The sequence below is a fragment of the Hemitrygon akajei genome, unplaced genomic scaffold (genome assembly GCF_048418815.1).
Source record: "Hemitrygon akajei unplaced genomic scaffold, sHemAka1.3 Scf000037, whole genome shotgun sequence".
NCBI lineage: Eukaryota > Metazoa > Chordata > Chondrichthyes > Myliobatiformes > Dasyatidae > Hemitrygon > Hemitrygon akajei.
Window position 1 is genome coordinate 5620750 of NW_027331923.1, and position 15369 is coordinate 5636118.

Sequence of the window (15369 nt, forward strand, 5' to 3'; positions counted from 1 at the left end):
TTGTATATTTGGAATCTCAGAAGGCCTTTGACAAGGAGCCACACATGAAGGTGGTGACCAGGTTAAGAGGCCATGGTATTACAGAAAAGTTACAGGCATGGTTAGAACATTGGCTGTTTGGTAGGAAACAGTGAATGAGAGTAAAGTGATCCTTGTCTGGTTGGCTGCCAGTGACTCGTGTTCCACAGGGGTCAGTGTTAGGACACCTTCATTTTAAACTGTATATCAAGATTTAGCTGATGGAATAGATGATAAGATATAGGAGCAGAAGTAGGCCATTCGGCCCATCGATTCTACTTGGCAGATCCAATTCTTCCAGTCATCCGCACTCCCCTGCTTTCACCCTATACCCTTTGATGCCCTGGCTAATCAAGAACCTACATATCTCTGCCTTAAATATGACTTGGCCTTCACAACCACTTGTGGCAACAAATTCCACAGATTTTCCACACACTGGCTAAAGTAATTTCTCCGCATCTCAGTTCTAAAAGGAAGTCCTTCAATCCTGAAGTCATACCCTCTTGTCCTAGAGTAGATGGCTTTGTTTCCAAGTTTGCATATGATAACGAAGATTGGTGGAGGGGCCGGTAGTGTTGAGGAAACAGTTAGGCTGGACAAGGACTTGAATGAGGAGAATGGGAAGGAAAGTGGCAAGTAATACACAAGGTTGGACAATGCATGGCCATGCACTGTGGTCGTAGAAATAATGTGCAGAATCTTTTTTCAAATGGGGAGAAAACCCAAAAAGCTGAGATGAAAATGGACTTAGCAGTCATTCTGCAGAACACCCTAAAGGTTAACTTGCAGGTAGAGTCAGTGGTGAGGAAGGAAAATCCAGTGTTAGCATTCAGTTCAAAGGGTTTTGATAGCATTCAATCCAAGATCAGGGATGTGATGTTGAGGCTTTATAAGGCAGTGGTGAAGCCTCACCTTATGTATTGTGAACAGTGTTGGGCTCCTCATCTAAGAAAAGGTGTGCTGGCATTGCAGAGTGTTCATTTCATAAGGATGATTCCAGGAATGAAAGGGTTATCATACGAGGAACATTTGATAGCTCTGTGTCTGTACTCGCTGGAATTTGGAAAGATGAGTGGGGATCTCATTGAATCCTTTTGAATGTTGAAAGTCCTAGACAGAGTAGATGTGGAAAGGATGTTTCCCCTGGTGGTGGAGTTTAGGACAAGAGGGCACAGCCTCAAGATAGAGGGGGGTCTATTTAAAACAGATGCGGGGAAATTTGTGCCAACAGCTGGTGAATTTGTGGAACTTGTTGGGTGTATTTAAGGCAGAGCTTGATAGGTTCTAGATTGGTCATAGTTATCAAATGTTACGGGGAGAAGACCAGGTAGTGGGGCTGAGGAGGGAAAAAAGGATCAGCCATGATTGAATGGCGGAGCAGACTCGATAGGCAAATGGCCTAATTCTGCTCCTATGTCTTACGGTGATCAGACCACTACATTGAAGCATTGTGAGAATGAGCTCGGACACACCAACAAGCATTGACATGGGTCAAGATTTCATCTCGGGAGAAGCACACACAGCATAACCGGCCTGGCAAAGCTCCCTCACACACATACACAGGAAGGATTGGCAGATTGTAGTCAGAGCCTCAGCAATGTACGTTGTTATTTCCCTCAGTAACCTGGAAACCAATCTCTTCAAAGACAGCCATTTATTCATTTAAACAACTCAATCAAGTGTGACACACGGCCACTGAAATAGGCACAAATTCCCATTTAGGATTGAAATCTGCCGTCCTTACCCAGTCTGTCTGTTCTGTGGCACTGAGCTGCCCTCTGACGTGACGTCACATCAACACTTCACAGACAGACTCCGGGGTGAGATTCCTCAGGAGGATGATCTGGGAGGGTTTGACGGGCGTTGAACTCACGGCCCACATCATCAATTTGCAAGACTAAGATGTCTTCTTGAGCCTGGCCTATTTGTGTGTGTTTACCCCCCTCCCCATCCCTCCAACCATTTCCCATCTGTGTATCTGCCCAAATTTATTTTAAAATATTTTATTTTTACCTGATTCTACAGCGTCACAGGCCTTGCTGAATTTCATGTGGACAGTGTGGAATAGGCTGATGAATACAGGACTGAAGGTGTTTTTTTTAGATTTGGACAAGAAGGGCGGCGTGGGAGCTAAATTCTGAAGGAAGGCAGTTTTTTAAAAACTTTGCGTACAAGAACGGCGAGACTGCGCAGGACAGCGCGGAGAGTTTAAAAAGATGACCACCCTATACAGCGGGCAGCGGAGTGGCTGGCAGCAGAGTGTAGGGCTTTGGCTCAACGGGCTTAGGCGGTAACGGGAAGAGGCGAGAGCGAGGAACCGACTCTTTTTCTCCCCTTGGCAAATCGGCCCGGACGGACGGGGGAACAGCAGGGCACATTAACTAACGGTTTAAAAAGTTTGTGTGTTTGGCGAGGTAAGTGGGTGAGTCGACCTATCTTTCTTTGTTTCACTCCTGTAGAATTAGGTAGCATATCTGCAGGGTTAGTGCTTTGCTCAGGGTGTCAGATGTGGGAATCCTGGGAGACCTCCAGCCTCCCTGATAGCCACATCTGCACCAGGTGAACCGAGATTCAGCTCCTCGGAGACCGTGTTAGGGATCTGGAGCTGCAGCTTGATGACCTACTGCTTATTAGAGAAAATGAAGAGGTGATAGACAGGAGCTACAGGGAGGTAGTCATCCCTAGGCTACAGGGGTCAGAAAACTGGGTGACTGTCAGGAGAGGGAAGGGAAATGCCCGGATAGTGGAGAGCACCCCTGTGGCTGCCCCCCTCAGCAACAAGTATATCGTTTCGGATGCTGTTGAGGGGGATGACCTAACAGGGGACGGCCACGGTGACCGGGTCTCTGACATTGAGCCTGGCGCTGTTGTGCAGGAGGGAAGGAGGGAGAAGAGGAATCGGGTAGGCATAGGGGATTCCATAGTCAGGGGAACAGACAGGAGATTCTGTGAGCCTGGTAGAGATACCCGCATGGTGGGCTGCCTCCCAGGTGCCAGGGTACGGGATGTCTCGGATCAGGTCCAGAATATTCTGAAGGGAGAGGGCGAGCAGCCAGCTGTCTTGGTACATGTTGGTACCAATGACATAGAGAGGAAAAGGGAGGAGGTCCTGAAGAGAGATTTCCGGGAGTTAAGAAGGAAGCTGAGAAGCAGGACCTCCAGGGTAGTAATCTCAGTATTGCTACCTGTGCCACGTGCTAGCGAGGGCAATAATAGTAGGATCAGGCAGATGAATGCGTGGCTGAGAGTCTGGTGCAGGGGGCAGGGCTTCAGATTCTTGGATCATTGGGATCTCTTCAGGGGGAAGTATTGCCTGTTCAAAAAGGACGGGTTACACCTGAACCATAGCGGAAATGTTTAATAGAGCTGTTAGGGAGGGTTTAAGCTAATTTGGCAGGGGGATGGGAAACCGGAATGATAGAGTGGAGGAGGGGGAAAACAGAATTAGAGAGCAGTAAAGATGTCAGGAAGGACAGGCAGGTGATGGGGCAAATTTGCAGCCACTGGGATGAGTTGCAGTGCAATCAATGCAAAAAGTACCAAATACTGGACTTAAGATATTATACTTAAATACACACAGCATAAGGAATAAGGTGGATGATCTTGTCGTACAGCTACAGATTGGCAGGTATAATTTTGTGGCCATCACTGAGACGTGGGTAAAGGATGCATGTCTCTGACAGCTGAACGTCCAAGGATACACGGTGTATTGGAAGGATAGGCAGGCAGGCAGAGGGGGTGGCGTGGCTTTATTGGTAAGAAATGACATTAAATCATTAGAAAGAGGTGGCATAACATCAGAAGGTGCAGAACCTTTCTCGGTTGAGCTAAGAAATAGCAGGGGTAAAAGGACCCTGATAGCAGTTATTACAGGCCTCCTAATAGCTGCAGTGAGGTGGACTACAAATTACAACAGGAAATAGAAAAAGGCTTGCCAGAAGGCCAGTGTTATGAGAGTTGTGGGGGATTTTAACATGCGAGTGGATTGGGAAAATCAGGTCGACACTGGATCTCAAGAGAGAGAATTTGTAGAATATCTACGAGATGGCTTTTCACAACAGCTTGTTATTGAGCCCACTAGGGGATCAGAGGTACTGGATTTGATATTGTGTATGACCCAGAGGTGATTAGAGAGATTGAGGTGAAGGAACCGTTAGGAGGCAGTGATCGTAACATGATTGAGTTCACTGTGAAATTTGAGAAAGAGAAGCCGAAATCCGATGTGTCGGTATTGCAGTGGAGTAAAGGAAATTACAGTGGCACGAGAGAGGAACTGTCCAAATTTGACTGGAAAGGGACACTAGCGGGAGGACGACAGAGCAGCAGTGGCTGGAGTTTATGCGAGAAGTGAGGAAGGAGCGAGACAGATATATTCCAAAAAAGAAGAAGTTTTTGAATGAAAAAAGGAGGCGACCATGGCTGACAAGAAAAGTGAAAGCCAAAGTAAAAACAAAGGAGCGGACATACAAGGAAGAAAAAAAATAGTGGGAAGACAGAGGATTGGGAAGTTTTTAAAAGCTTACAAAAGGAAACTAAGAAGGCCATTAAGGGGGAAAAGATGAACTATAAAAAGAAGCTGGCAAATAATATCAAAGAAGATACTAAAAGCTTTGTCAAGTATATAAAGAATAAAAAAACGGGTGAGAGTGGATATAGGACAGATAGAAAATGATGCTGGAGAAATTGTAATGGGAGATAAGGAGATGGCTGAGGAACTGAATCCTCACTGAGGAAGATATCAGCAGTATACCGGACACTCAAGGGTGTCAGGGAAGAGAAGTGTGCGCAGTCACAATTACGACGGAGAAAGTACTCAGAAAGCTGAATAGTCTCAGGGTAGATAAATCTCCAGGACCAGATGGAATGCACCCTTGTGTTTTGAAGGAAGTAGCTGTGGAGATCGCGGAGGCATTAGCAATGATCTTTCAAAAGTCAATAGATTCTGGCATTGTTCCGGAGGAGTGGAAGATTGCAAACGTCACTCTGGTATTTAAGAAGGGGGCAAGGAGGCAAAAAGTGAATTATAGACCTGGTAGCTTGAGAAATGGTTGGGAAGTTTCTGGAGTCAATTGTCAAGGATGAGGTTATGGAGTACCTGGAGGCATATGACAAGATAGGCCAAACTCAGCATGGTTTCCTTAAAGGAAAATCCTGCCTGACAAACCCATTGAAAGTTTTTGAGGTAATTACAAGTAGACTAGACAAGGGAGATGCAGTGGATGTTGTGTATTTGGATTTTCAGAAGGCCTTTGACAAGGTGCCACACATGAGGCTGCTAAACAAGAAAAGAGCCCATGGAATTACGGGAAAGTAACGTACGTCAATAGAGCGTTGGCTGATTGGCAGGAAACAGAGAGTGGGAATAAAGGGATCCCATTCTGGTTGTCTGCCAGTTACCAGTGGTGTTCCACAGGGGTCCGCGTTGGGGCCGCTTCTTTTTACTTTGTATATCAACGATTTGGATTATGGAATATATGGTATTGTGGCTAAGTTTGCTGATGATACAAAGATAAGTGGAGGGGACGGTAGTACTGAGGAAACAGAGAGTCTGCAGAGAGACTTGGATAGATTGGGAGAATGGTCAAAGAAGTGGCAAATGAAATACAATGTTGAAAAGTGTATGGTCATGCACTTTGATAGAAGAAATAAACGGGCAGTCTATTATTTAAATGGAGAGAGAATTCAAAGTTCTGAGATGCAACGGAACTTGGGAGTGCTCATGCAGGATACCCTTAAGGTTAACCTCCAGGTTGAGTCGGTGGTGAAGAAGGTGAATGCAATATTGGCATTTATTTCTAGAGGAATAGAATATAAGAGCAGGGATGTGATGTTGAGGAGCTATAAGGAACTGGTAAGACCTCACTTGGAATACTGTGTGCAGTTTTGTGCTCCTTATTTAAGAAAGGATGTTCTGACATTGTAGAGGGTTCATAGAAGATTCACTAGAATGATTCCGGGAATGAGAGGGTTAACATGTGAGGAACATTTGACCGCTCTTGGACTGTACTCCGTGGAGTTTAGAAGAATGAAGGGGAACGAAATCATTGGCAGTTACAAACTTAGGCAGGTACGACTTTGGTCGAAGGAATAAGGCATAGACAATTCTGTAAACAGGGCGAAATTCAAAAATCAGAGGTGCAAAGGGACATGGGTGTGCTTGTGCAGGATTCCCTGAAGGTTAACTTGCAGTTTGCGTCAGTGGTAAGATTGGCAAACTCAATGTTTGCTTTCATTTCGAGAGGATTAGAGTACAAGAGCAAGGATGTAATTCTGAGGTTTTATAAGGCATTGGTCAGACCACACTTGGAGTATTGTGAGCAGTTTTGCGTTCCTTCTATCGGAAAACATGTACTGGCATTGGAGGGGGTCCAGAAGTTTCACAAGAATGATTCCGGGAATGAAAGAGTTAGCATATGAGGAGTGTTTGATGGTTCTGGGTCTGCACTCACGGGAGTTTAGAAGAATGGCTGATTTATTATCCCTCTCAACCCTATTCTCCCGCCTCCTCCCATGACTTTTGAGACTCTGACTGATCAAGAAGTTTATTTATTAACTTTTGCTTTAAAAATCAAACAGGAGAAAATCTGCAGATGCTGGTAATCCAAGCTACACAGGTCCTGATGAAGGGTCTCGCCAGATCTCTCTGACACCTGTCTGGAGAGAGTTGATGTAGGGAGGATGTGGGTGGGTCGAGAACGGTAAGCACAACCTCCGACTATAGGGATGTCCATTTAGGACAGAGATGAGGAGGAATTCCTTTATCCACAGGATAGTGAGGATGTGGAGGCCAAATAATTGAGTATATTTAAAGCAGAGTAACACACACAAATTGTTGGGGGAACAGCAGGCCGGGAAGTTTCTATGGAAAAGAGTAAACAGTCCACGGTTCAGACTGAAACACTTCATCAAGACCTGTGTTGCTTAAGGGTTCCTGCAAATTCATCCCCTGTCCTAATATGGGGCTAAAGGGGATGGGGTTGTGGGAAAGGGGACAAAGTCATCCTCATCTCCCGTCTTTGCCCCCTCCACCCTCTCATTACGTCTACACACACAGTACACCCACGGGCTTTCCACCCCTCCCCATCCTGGTTCAATCTGCCATTCATCTCTCCCCTACTGGTTTCCATTAGCACCTCCTTTACTGTCTCAAACCATCACACTCCCCCACTTCACACTCACAAATTGTAGTGAGCAGTGTATGACGGGCCTGTTCCTGTGCTGTACAACAGTACTCTGTTCTCTGTTCCCAGTTTCGAAGAATGAGAGGAGATCTCTTGGAAACACAAAATTCTTTCAGGGGTCAACAGGCAGGAGTGAGGGAGGATGTTTCCCCTGTCCAGCGGAAAACCCTTGGGGAGACATTAGTTGTCCATCCGCTTTGTAGAGTTAAAGGTTCGTGTCGGCCACCCGACCGCACCTGAGGCCCAGCGGCCTTTCCCCCGATCCCCGGGGCCGCGCTGCCCGAGTCTCCCCCGATACCCGGGGACTCTCTAATTCTCTGCTTCTCGCCCCAGTCTCTGTCACCCTGGATGTGGAAACGGCAAGTCCGCTGCTCGAGGTGTCTGAAGATCGGAAGAGTGTGAGACGGACCCGGACCTGGAGGAATCTCCCTGACACCGGGAAGAGATTTACAGACCGGCCTTGTGTGCTGGGATCGGAGGGATTCACATCGGGGAGACATTACTGGGCGGTGGAGGTGACGGGGATTCGAGTCTGGTGTCTGGGAGTCGCCGCAGAGTCTGTGGAGAGGGAGGGACTCATTCTGAGTCCGGAGACCGGATTCTGGGTCATCAGGCGGTATTATAACGTGTTATATCGGGATTGTGACGTGCTTCGTGTTCGCACCTATCCCGAGTCCTGTCTCAATGCCGATCTCATTCCCGGGAGGGTGGGAGTTTGTCTCAGTTACGAGTCCGGAACAGTTTCATTTTACAACGCGGTGACCAAGTCCCATCTCTACACCTTCACTGGGAATAAATTCACGGGGAAACTTTATCCTTTCTTCTGGACTTGGGATGGAATCCAGTGGCTGAGAATCTGCTCTTGTTCCGCTCCGGGTCTGTAAACGGGTCGGGTCCCGGGACCGGCATCAGGAGTGAAGTCCCTGTAAATATAAATGTGCGGAGAGTGCAGCTAAATACGTGGCTAAGGAGATGGTGCAGGAGGGAGGGCTTCATGTTTCTGGACAATTGGGCTTTGTTCCCGGGAAGTTGGGGCCTGTTCCGACGGGATGGTTTGCCCCTGAACTGAAGGGAGACTAATATTCTTGCGGGTAGATTTGCCTGTGCTACTCCGGGGGATTTAATCTAGATTTGCAGAGGGAGGGGAACCAGAGTGTTAGAGCAGATAGTGAGGTGGAGGAGGATAAGGAACGTGAGAGGACTGCATGTATAGACGGAAATGAAAAAAAAAGCTTTATGCATGATATAAATATTCTCAGGTGCATCTATTTCAATGCTCGGAGTATTGTAGGTAAGGCAGATGAGTTTGGGGGTGGATTGACACGTGGGATTACGACATTACTGCTCTCAGTGAGACGGTGGCAGGAGGGGCAGAACTGGCAGCTTAATGTTCCGGTAAAATTGGAGAAGGGCCAATTTTGTGGAAATGAAAAAGGATCTAGGAAGAGTGGATTGGGATAAGTTTTTTTTTCTGGCAAGGATGTGTTCAGTAAGTTCAAAGGTGAAATTCTGAGAGTGAAGTTTGAACGTTCCTGCCAGGTTTACAGGCAAAGTTAACAGGCATCGGGATCCTTGGTTTTCAAGGGATATTGGAGATCTGGTTAAGAAAAAGGGAGAAGTGTATAGCAGGTATAGGCAACAAAGAACAAATGAGCTACTTGGAGAGTATAGAAAATGTAAGAAAATATTAAAGAAGGAAATCAGGAAGGCAAAAGACATGAGGTTGCTTTGGCAGATAATGTGAAGGAAAACCTGAAGGGTTTCTACAAGTATATTAAGAGTAAATGGATAGTAAGGGACAAAATTGGTCCCCTAGAAGATCAGAGTGGTCGTCTATGTGTGGAGCCTCATAAGATGGGGGAGATCTTAAAGAGTTTTTTGCATCAGCATTTACTCAGGAAACTGGCATAGTGTATATGGAAGGAAGGGAAACAAGCAGTAGTGTCATGGAACATTTGTAGATTAAAGAGGAGGAGGTGCTTGCTGCCTTACAGCACATAAAAGTAGATAAATCCCCCGGGCCTGACTTGATATTTCCTCGGACCTTGAGAGAGACTAGAGTAGAAATTGCAGGGGCCCTGACAGAAATATTTAAAATGTCCTCAGCCACGGGTGCAGTGCCGGAGGATTGGAGGGTAGCTCATGTTATTCCATTGTTTTAAAAAGGCTCCAATAGTAAACCAGGTAAATACAAGCCAGTGAGCCTGACATCAGTAGTATGTAAATTATTGGAAGATGTTCTGAGAGATCGGATATACAAGTATTTGGACAGCCAAGGGCTGATTAAGGACAGACAGTATGGCTTTGTGCATGGTAGATCGTGTTTAATGAATCTTGTAGAGTTTTTCGAGGAGGTGACCAAGAAAGTAGATGAAGGTAAGGCTTGGATGTTGTCTACATGAACTTTAGTAAGGCCTTTGACAAGGCCTTACTAATGGGAGGTTAGTTCAGAAGGTTCAGACACTAGGTATCCATAGAAAGGTTGGAAACTGGATTCGAAATTGGCTGTTTGGGAGAAGACAGAGAGTGGTAGTGGATGATTGCTTCTCAGACTGGAGGCCTGTGACTAGTGGTCTGCCTCAGGGATCTGTGCTGGGACCATTGTTTGTTGTCTGTATCAATGATATAGATGTGGTAAATTGGATAAGCAAGTTTGCTGATGATACCAAGATTGGAGGTGTTATGGACAGCGAGGAAGGCTTTCAAAGGTTGCCGAGGCATCTGGACCAACTGGAAAAATGGGCCAGAAAATGGCAGATGGAATTTAATGCAGACAGGTGCGAGGTGTTGCATTTTGGAAGGACAAACCAAGGTAGGACATACACAGTAAATGGTAGGGCACAGAGGAGTGCGGAGAAACAAAGGGATCTGGGAGTTCAGGTACATAATTCCCTGAAAGTGGTGTCACAGGTAGACAGGGTTGTATACAAATCCTTTTGCATCCTGGCATTCATAAATCAAAGTACTGAGTATAGGAATTGTGATGTTATGCTGAGGTTGTATGAGACACTGGTGAGGCCAAATTTGGAGTATTATTTGCAGTTCTGGTCACCTAACTATAGGAAGGAAACTATAGGGTGAAAGGGGAAAGGTTTAGGGGGAACACGAGGAAGAACCTCTTCACTCAGAGAGTGGTGGGAGTGTGGAACGAGCTGCCATCTGACATGGTAAATACGGGCTCACTCTTACGTTTTAAGAATAAATTGGATAGATACATGAATGGGAGAGGTTTGGAGGGTTATGGACTGGGTGCAGGTCAATGGGACGAGCGGAATAAAGTTTCCGCACAGACTAGAAGCGCCAAATGGCCTGTTTTCTGTGTTGTAGTGTTCTATGGTTCTACGGAGTGAAATAAACACGAGATGAGAATTATTGATCGATTAATTTTAACTCGTTCACCGCATCCGTCAACGGAACAGAAACACCGGGGATTCAGCAGCAGCTGTGGGCGGCGGGTCCTGAGCTCCCCCGGGTCCTAAAGTCCACTTGTAATGAGACAGGTTAAATGGGACAAGTGGGGGCGGTGCTGACCGGAAAAGACAGTGAAGATTGTTCATTAAGTTCATCTGCCATTTCTTTGTCCCCCATTACTACTTCACCAGCATCATTTTCCAGTGGTCCAGTATCAACTCTCATCTCCCTTTCACTTTTCATGTAACTGAAAACTAAACTTATAGTATCCCGATTTATATTACTGGCCAGTTTGCCCTCATATTTCGTCTTGACCATTCTTATGGCTTTTTCCATTGCCTTTTGTTGGATTTTAAGAGCATCCCAATAATTCAACATCCCACTCACCTTTGCTACCTTATCTGCCATTTCCTTAGGTTTAACACAATTATTACATGCCTTTTCCTGCTCAAACTGTGAATTAATTTAAAGTCAGTCCCATAATTTAATAAAGTTTTAATCTGAAAACTATCTACCCTCGCAAAGATTGTACTGAAGATTGCACTTGATTTTTCTTCAGCCTTATACGCTTCACATTGAAATAGTATGTGTTTCGACAGTTTCATAATGACAAAATGTACATGACACAGAATGAAGTTTTCCAATTAGATACAAGGCATAATTAAGAATAGTGTGGGCATTTCTATGTCATGTCAATATCATTCCTTCCCTTGTTTTAAGCCCTTCTTCTATAAACCCAACCCAGGTTTATGTAATGTGTAAAGGTGTCTGTCCTTATGTCCATTATCCTATGTCTTGCCATAAGCCCCTAATTCTTAACACTACCAACGCTTTAGCTTCTAATTTGCTCAGATGAAGGTCGATAACCACAGCTTAACATTTAACAGCTTTTGATGCTAAACAGTCAACCCCATCATTTCCCTCAACCGTGTGAAGCAAACTTAATATATGAAATACAGTTTGACAAGTTTCCAACAGTCAATCTGACCGACTGCCAGAATGACCTGTTTAAGACTCATCAAAACCGAAATGTATTCTGAGCAAATTATAAGGACCAATTTCCTCCACCCACTGTAAGCCTAAACTGTTGGCAAAGTATTCTGCCTTCTATGCTGATAAATGACTATAAGTTATTTCTTTATCATTACCTGCAATTCAGGCACATAAAAATAGCCACACCAACATCCCCAGTTAACTTTTCTTTTGATTCGTCTGTAAAAATGTTTACTGTAGGATAATAACTTTCATTAATATACTGATGAACCAACAGACTCTCAGGCAGAACTGAATCCGATCGTGTAACCTAAGATCAACTGAAGCCATGGGAAAAAACAAGGTGGGGTTACAGAGAAAGCTACAGTGGGACATATTGTATCATCAAATACACCCATATTCCCAGCGTGGTATGAACCCAGCCACCCAAAACAAAAAACCCTCTTCTTGTGATGTCCTCAACCGTCCTCTAGCACAACTTTAACAGGATGATCATTTCCTTGCCCCCGCAAATTAATCCAGTATGTTGACATCAACTTTAACCTCTGTTACTTTGAGAGCAATTGTCCCATTGCAATCAGTAAAGCCAGAACACGAGACAACATTACCGTACCAGAACACAATCTTTAAGTCTGTAATTGTATCACATAAAAACATTTTTAATTTGAAGATGAAGCTGATCCATAAGCCACACAGACATAATCAAAAACAGATCAAATTAAACAAATATAATTGGTCAACAAAGATTTTCAAATTGCACCCAAGAAAACCCACATAGTTGTCTGAGGAGATTTAAAGACGAAACATGCTTTGACAGGGAGAGAGCGAGGACCAGTGACTACAACTCCCAGAAGCCCCACTGATGACATGGTGGTGTTGTTTAGGGGTAAAGTATAAAAGCAAAATGGAGGAAAATGTAATGCATTACGTTTTCTGTACTGTGTCGTGCCTTCAATAAAAAAATAAATTAAAAAAGTGATTCCAGCGAGAAATAGATACAATATAGAACAATACAGCACAGTACAGGCCCTTTGGCCCACAATGTTGTACCCACCGTTAAATTCTGCCTCCCTAAGCTTAAATTCCTCCACATACCTGTCTAGTAGGCTCTTAAACTTCACTAGTGTATCTGCCTCCACCACTGACTCGGGCAGTGCATTCCACTCACCAACCACTCTCTGAGTATAAAATATTTCTCTAATATCCCCCTTGAACTTCCCTCGCCTTACCTTAAAGCCATGTCCTCTTGTATTGAGCAGTGGTGCCCTGGGGAAGAGGCACTGGCTGTCCACTCTATCTGTTCCCCTTAATATCAACTATACCTCTATCATTTCTCCTCTCATCCTCCTTCTCTCCAGAGAGTAAAGCCCTAGCTCCCTTAATCTCTGATCATAATCCATACTCTCTAAACCAGGCAGCATTCTGGTAAATCTCCTCTGTACCCTTTCCAATGCTTCCACATCCTTCTTATAGTGAGGTGACCAGAACTGGACAGAGTACTCCAAGTGTGGCCCAACCAGAGTTTTATAGAGCTGCATCATTACATCGCCACTCTTAAACTCTATCCCTCGACTTATGAAAGCTAACACCCCATAAGCTTTCTTAACTACTCTGTCTACTTCTGAGGCAACTTTCAGGGATCTGTGGACATGTAGCCCCAGATCCTTCTGCTCCTCCACACTTCCAAGTATCTTGCCATTTACTTTGTACTCTGCCTTGGGAGTTTGTCCTTCTAAAATGTACCACCTCACACTTCTCCAGGTTGAACTCTGTCTGCCACTTCTCAGCCCACTCCTGCATCCTATCAATGTCTCACTGCAATCTCTGACAATCCTCTGCACTATGCACAACACCAGCAACCTTTCTGTCTTCTGCAAACTTGCCAACCCATCCTTCTACCCCCACATCCAGGTCGTTAATAAAAATCACGAAAAGTAGGGGTCCCAGAATTGATCCTTGTGGGACACCACTAGTCACAACCCTCCAATCTGAATGTACTCCCTGCAGCACAACTCTCTGCTTTCTGCAGGCAAGCCAATTCTGAATCCACCTGGTCAAACATCCCTGGATCCCATGCCCTCTGACTTTCTGAATAAGCCTACCGTGTGGAACCTTATCAGATGCATTACTAAAATCCATGTAGATCACATCCACTGCACAACCCTCATCTATATGCCTGGTCACCTCCTAAAAGAACTCCATCAGGCTTGTTAGACACGATCTGCCCTTCAGAAAGCTATGCTGACTGTCACTGATCAGACCATGATTCTCTAAATGCCAATAGATCCTATCTTTTTGAATCTTTTCCAACAGCTTTCCCACCACAGATGTAAGGCTCAGTGGTCTAAAATTATCCGGAGTATCCCTACGACCCTTTTTGAACAAGGGGAGAACATTCGCTTCCCTCCAATCATCCGGTAACATCCCCGTGGACAATGAGGACATAATGATCCTAGCCAGAGGCTCAGCAATCTATTTCCTCGCCTCGGATGCAGAACTGGGAAGTGGCAGATGGAGTTCAACACAGATGGAGAGATTCATTTCTGCAGGTCAAATTTGAACACAGAATATAATATTAATGGTAAGACTCTTGGCAGTGTGGAGGGTCAGAGAGAACTTGGGGTCCATGTCCATACGACACTCAAAGCTGCTGTGGAGGTTGGCAGTGTTGTTAGGAAGGCGTCTGGTGTGATGGCCTTCATCAACCATGGGATTGAGTTCAAGAGCTGTGAGGTGATGTTGAAGCTATATTTCTCCTAACCTGTACATAAGTAATTGTACCCCAACACGGCAGGGGTTGTACCCCAACACGACACCCCAAAACAATAGGATATTTTAAGAGATTCTTCGATAGGTACATGGAGCTTAGAAACATAGAGGGTTATACTTTCTAGAGAGATCTTATGCAGTTTCTGGAGTAGGTTACATGGTCGGTACAACATTGTGGGCTGAAGAGCCTGTAATGTGTTGTAGATTTCTGTGTTCTGTGTCAAAGACAGGCAGAGGGATTAGTTTAAATGGACATGAGGACAGCATGGAAAGGTTGGGCCGAAGGGCCTGTGTTAGTGCCGTAAGGGAGGGGTTCTGTCCCAATCATCGACTCTATTCCCCTCAACAGATGCTGCCTGACTTGACAATGTTGTTGAAAAGTTACATTGAGTTCCGCTTAGCATTCTGTACAAAGGACGTTTTGTGCTGGAAGACAGCAGAGGAAATTCTTCATGAATGAGGGGGCTTGTGTCCAGAGACCTTCAGTGATAGGAACAGACGCAGGCCATTCAGCCCATCGAGTCTGCCGCATTTCCGTCATGGCTGATCCCGGATCGCATTCAACCCCATGCACCTGTTTTATCGCCATATCCTTTGATGCCCTGAACGATCAGGAAACGATCAAGTCCCGCCTTGAATATACCCACGCACTCGGCCTCCACCGCAGTCTGCGGCAGAGCATTCCACAGATCCAATACTCCTTGGCTAATAAAAAAAAAATAACCTGCTTACCTCTGTTTGAAAAGGTGGCCACTCAACTTTGTGGCTGTGCCCCACCACAGGAAATACCCTCTCCACATCCACCTTATCCAGTCCTTTCAACATTCGGTAGGTTTCAATAAGATGCCCCGCATTTTTCTGAGTTCCAGTGAGCACAGGGTCAAAGCTGCAAAGTGCTCCTCATTTTTTTAACCCCTTCGTTCCCGATATCATCCTTGTGAACCTCCTCTGGACTCTCTCCAATGACATCTTTCAGATGACATTTCAAATTTCAGAA

General features: G+C 45.2%; 1 protein-coding gene across 1 annotated transcript in view; it reads right to left on the reverse strand.

Annotated features, from left to right (window-relative positions):
- LOC140720160 (zinc-binding protein A33-like) overlaps window positions 1–15369 on the reverse strand; it is a 489530-nt gene that overhangs the window by 348272 nt on the left and 125889 nt on the right. The window lies entirely within an intron of this gene.